Raw genomic sequence first — 6,000 nt, forward strand, 5'->3', positions numbered from 1 at the left:
TATTTAAAGGTGTCGCCTGTCAATTACGTTAGTTACCCTTTGTTACTGCCTTTACTGATGCAGAAACAACATGACAATGGTTTCGTGGACAAATATGGAATTAGCTTCACGACAAACTTAAACTAAAAAGAGTTGCCGATCTCGCTTGTGTTTTATCTCTAGACCAGCGTGAGGACGCGTCTGATCTATAGTCTGATCACGGTTTTGCATTGACTTTGTAATCTACTCGTGCAAATCGTTGAACTCTCGTTAAATCCATGATTTATCTTTCCGTCTGATTGATGGCCGTCAGCGGTTGGGTAGAAGACAACAAATCCCATCATGGCAGGATCTTACAACCTGTACCTTTAAATGAAACTGCACTGATGACCATCTTGCCCCAATTCAAGCACTTCCTATAGTAAGATTCATCGAGTAATGATACACACTCCGCATTTGATTCATCCACTGAGAACACTGATTTACTCCACAGAATTAACAATAAGCCACAGGACACCTGAGTCACTATGGTTATCACCATCATTGCTGTAATTCCTTCCTGTGATTTAAGCGTAACTCAAGTAAAGGTGGAATAAAGGCTTGCTCTTGCCTTTGGCAGAAGGGTGTCCAGAAACTTTGTCACATTAATTGATGGCTTCATTAGATCGCAATCAGAGCACTTCAGTTTGCCCCCAGGGCCTGGCTAGCCCATTCCTATGCATTTGAGAATAAAGCTGGAAAAATAGGGTTTTACTGCAGTGGATATTACACCTGTCACACCAGGAGAACCGAAAGCCTCTTTCCGCTAGGAGCATAATGTAGATAAAGTAGAAGCAAGGTCGAGTTACATGGAAATTGTAGCACGGTAGCATTGCAGCAAAAAAAAAAAAATTAAACGACAAAGAAGTTAAGTCAGATATGGATTTTTTTAGACAGCAGGAGACTCTGTTCTCCATAGTTTTTTGGGGAGGGATAAATTATACCTTTCAGATATGGAGGCCAAATTGCTTTGTGACCGCAAAGCCTGCATAATTTTTTCTGGTCATATTACTCTATGAAAAAAAAAAAAAAAAGGAATTTGGTATGGGATCATCTGCACAATTTTCCAGACTAGGTTAAAATTTTTGGGGGGACTCAAGAACTAAAGACAATAAAGTGGTGGAATTATTAAGTCAGTTGTAGGCAAAAATCTGGGAGAGAGCTATGGCAAGTTTACACTGGACGATTTTACCCCGATTTTTCACTCGACGCCAGGTTTGGCAAAATTGCAGACAAATTTAAGTGAGTGTCAGTCACGCAGTGTGAATTATTAAAGACATCATCCAAGGGAATCACGGACACCCACAAAATATTTGGCCCGCTAAATATCTGGAGCTGTCAGCGATTCACAATGTGAAATGATTTATGACTGAAAACAAAATCGGCAATGCCCTACAGCCAATGAGAGACCAAGATACAGGGCAGAGGGAAGGTCGGGGGAGGAGTTCTAGACCATAATATCAGTATTTTAATCGATATATGAACATGAAAACGTCTGCTTGACAAACCACAACAACAGCATAACACCCCTGTTCCCTGCATCACCATTCTGCATAATCGGTTTTTCTTTTTCTCCTTGTAGCTGGAAATCAGCTCACAGACAATTTGCGGGGTATATATATATATATATATATATATATATATATATATATATACACACATATATAGTGAGTAAGGAAAGTATTCAGACCCCTTTAAATTTTTCACTCATTTTAGTTCATTTTTTTTCCCGCAATGTACACAGCACCCCATATTGACAGAAAAACACAATTGTTGACATTTTTGCACCTTTATTAAAAAAGAAAAACTTAAATATCACATGGTCCTAAGTATTAAGACCCTTTGCTCAGAATTTAGTAGAAGCACCCTTTTGATTGAATACAGCCATGAGTCTTTTTAGGAAAGATGCAACAAGTTTTTCACACCTGGATTTGAGGATCCTCTGCCATTCCTCCTTGCAGTTCCTCTCCAGTTCTGTCAGGTTGGATGGTAAACGTTGGTGGACAGCCATTTTCAGGTCTCTCCAGAGATGCTCAATTGGGTTTAAGTCAGGGCTCTGGCTGGGCCATTCAAGAACGGTAATGGAGTTGTGAAGCCACTCCTTCATTATTTTAGCTGCGTGCTTAAGGTAATTGTCTTGTTGGAAGGTGAACCTTCGGACCAGTCTGAGGTCCTGAGGACTCCGGAGAAGGTTTTCGTCCAGGATATCTCTGTACTTGGCCACATTAATCTTTTCCTCGATTGCAAGCAGACGTCCTGTCCCTGCAGCTGAATAACACCCCAAAGCATGATCCTGCCACCACCATGCTTCACTGTTGGGACTGTATCGGACAGGTGATGAGCAGTGCCTGATTTTCTCCACACATACTGCTTAGAATTAAGGCCAAAAAAATCTATCTTGGTCTCATCAGACCAGAGTCCTTCAGGTGTTTTTTTTAGCAAACTCCATGCGTGTAGTGATGGTTGACTTTCTACAACTTTCTCCCACCTGCTGACTGCATCTCGGGAGCTTAGCCACAGTGCTCTTTGGGTTCTTCATTACCTCTCTCACCAATGCTCTTCTCCCCTGATAGCTCAGTTTGGCCGGACGGCCAGCTCTAGGAAGAGTTCTGGCCGTCCCAGATGTCTTTCATTTAAGGATTGTGGAGGCCATTGTGCTCTTAGAAACCTTAAGTGCAGCAGAATTTTTTTTTTAACTTTGTCCAGATATGTGCCTTGTCACAATTCTGTCTCTGAGCTCTTCAGGCTGTTCATTTGACCTCATGACTCTCACTTGCTCTGACATGCACTGTGAGCTAAGGTCTTATATAGACAGGTGTGTGGCTTTCCTAATAAAGTCCAATCAGTTTAATCAAACACAGCTGGACTCAAATGGAGGTGTAGAACCAGCTCAAGGATGATCAGAAGAAATGGACAGCACCTGAGTTAAATATATGAGTGTCACAGCAAAGGGTATGAATACTTAGGACCATGTGATATTTCAGTTTTTTTTTTTTTTTTATAAATATGCAAAAATGTCAACAATTCTGTGTTTTTCTGTCAATATGCGGTGCTGTGTGTAAATTAATGCCAAAAAACAACAACAAATTATTCATCTAATATAAGAGAGCCGAAAGACCTTCAATGAAAACAACTGATCGCCTCAACGCTGTGCTACAATTACATCTGTACATAAATGTACATTATCTACAATTATGTAATCTGTTCCATTATTAAGGTGCAGATAAAGTGAAGCATTAATTTTTATATATTTTTTTATTATTTTTAACTTGATGGTTATGATGCGTGTCTATGTAGGAATTCCTGGTCAACAGCAAATGTCAAAACATTAGTGCTCCATATGAGATGCTGGTGTGGCCAACAACCAATCACAGTTCGTTTTATTCATCATCAAGTTTCGAGGCATGAAAATAATGCCACAATAACAGACCAGTGTGTAAAACTATCGGATGTATTTGAAAGATTCTATGCCACAAATTTGAAATATTTAGCATGCTTTTAAAAATCTAGCGTTTAGTTGATCATGGTAAGTGTTCAGCATCACAGTTGTGAACATAACGGCTTTCTTCTTTCGTGAAAGCGTTTGGCGCCACAGTATCTTTGCTTCCAGGTGGAACGTTAAAGAACGCGACACACACGTCTGGTGGAAATCCTGTAGAATTCAACCATTCCTATAATGACTTCGACATTCCTGAAGTGTTTCCAGCAGCTGATTGCAGTCATGTTGACATTATGAATCAGCTGAGTGAATGATTCATTGACACACTCATAAAGACAGTCCTTTGTCTGCATCTATTGGTGATAGGTGCATCTTCAGAAACACCATTTATGGACCAAACAATATAAAGGATTATATTTATGCAAGGATACACCTTTTTTATTGTGATAAATAACATGTATGTAGCCTATTTGCATAAACGGTATGTTAAAACAGTATAAACTATGTAACCTTGTATTAAAATATAATATTATAACAACATTGCAGTAATATTCTTTTCTTTCTCAGTAATTAATCAAATTATATGATTTCTGTTAATTTAATTTAACATAGGCAGGAGACATGAACTATTTCTGTCTGATGACTCAAGAAAGAAAAGTAGCATTGGATTGGTAGTTTTATAGGAATATGAAATACTATTTGACAGATAGTAAAGAAGTCAGTTATTCTTTCTCCAGTGTCCACGAACACCAGAGAAATATTTAATCCTTTGCAATCTTTGACAGCAATGCCTCTAAATGCATCTTAGAAGTCAAGGATTTTTAGTTTGATCCTTGTCGCTGAGATCTGTGACAGATCTTCAATCCTCAGGTTGAGAGGTCAGTAACTCCTGCATGCCTTGTTCCTTTTTTGTTAATGACAACCTTGGTGCTTCTCTAAGCATCTGCACAGAACTGTGGGTAAACACAGCTGCTGAGTGTGTGGTTGCTAATCTGCAGATGTGATTTGCTACGGGGAATAATTTTGGGTTGTTCATTACTTTGCTGAGGCTTTAAAAAGAAAAGGAAGAACTCAAGCTGAGATGATCGCATGGGAAGCCAGGGAGAGGACAACAACAGATGGATTATACATTGTGATTGTAATAGAAATAGCCGAGTGTTTCTGCATATGAGATAGAAAGGTTGAATTGGTTGTTTGGGAGAGTTTTACCTTCTCTCTAAATCCATTTTAAAAACTTCACAGAATATTAACAGTCTTTTCCAAAGTTATTATTTGACTTCTGTGCAAAAGCTGTGTGCTTTGGTTTAACAATACACACACACACATACACAAAAACCTAGATACAAAGGGAAAGAAAAGGATGGAGGAGGGGTTTAAGATTTCTGCAAGCAAAAAGGGATTAAGGCTGATTTGATGCCAAACAGTTCTTGGCAGATGGGGCCTGGTGCTTTTAGGATGCCAAAAAGAGTCAATAAGTCATCAGTGCATTCAATCCTGGAGATAATACATTTAGGAGAGGGGATTAACAGACACAATAAAAACAGGCCTTTTCATCCTCTTTGCACGATGAGGACATATTCAAGGAGATATTTGCTCCTCTTCACTCTGACGCAGTTTCCTACTGTCTTTCAGTGCAATTTGACTGTTCCAGCTCCAGTCGCTTTACACTGCATAGGTTCCAGTCATACAGTGTGCCAAGAGCAAATGAGCAATAGACTGAGAAGCATACTGGAGACCAGAGGTGTGCATAATGTCGAGAGGTGCAAAGCCTCATTTAAAATTGCCTCCATTCAAGTCTTTGACAGTCATAGTGAATGTGAAAGCTTCCCTTGAGTGTTTTAGCATCTGTAAGCAGTGACATTGCATTTTATTTGTCACAATCCAATGTTACAGTCCTGTTTCAAAAGAATTCTGCAAAGCCATTTATCAGTATACCTCTGTTATCATGTGATTGGTTCAGAAACATGTTCGTTTATCATATTTCCTATCTGTTTTAAGTTTAAAGTTTTTTTTTTTTACAGAAATGTTAGATTTTAAAGTATATTAAAATAGAAAATGGTTATTGTAAATTTTAATAACATTTCACAATGTTACTGTTTTTCTTTCTTTTTTTTTATTCTGGATTTTCGATTGTTTTCCATTATCTTTATTTTTCTAATTTTCGGTTGAAATGTGATCTGCAGATGTTTTCCACAATAGATCTTCAGAATATACAGGAAGGATCAGTATGTGTCAGTGATGTTCTCTCCATGCACATCAAACCTGCCTACAATTATTACAGGTCTAAATGGTACGTGAAATTGCCTCTACCTTCTCTTTTACTAATGACTAGGATGTTAGAGCTCAAACCTAAAAGCCATGTGAGGGTTAGGCGATCTACATCTCTAAAGGGCAATTTGTCTGAGTAATTGCTCTAGCAAAAATCTATCACTGTCACACTCCCTTGGCAAATAAACACTTGGGGAAAAAATTAGAAAGAGAGGAAAGTGGGTGACGAAGCAGAGATGGGACTGAAAAAGAAATTAACTTTAAGTGCACAGTTA

This window comes from Carassius auratus, chromosome 31 (assembly GCF_003368295.1).
Source record: "Carassius auratus strain Wakin chromosome 31, ASM336829v1, whole genome shotgun sequence".
NCBI lineage: Eukaryota > Metazoa > Chordata > Actinopteri > Cypriniformes > Cyprinidae > Carassius > Carassius auratus.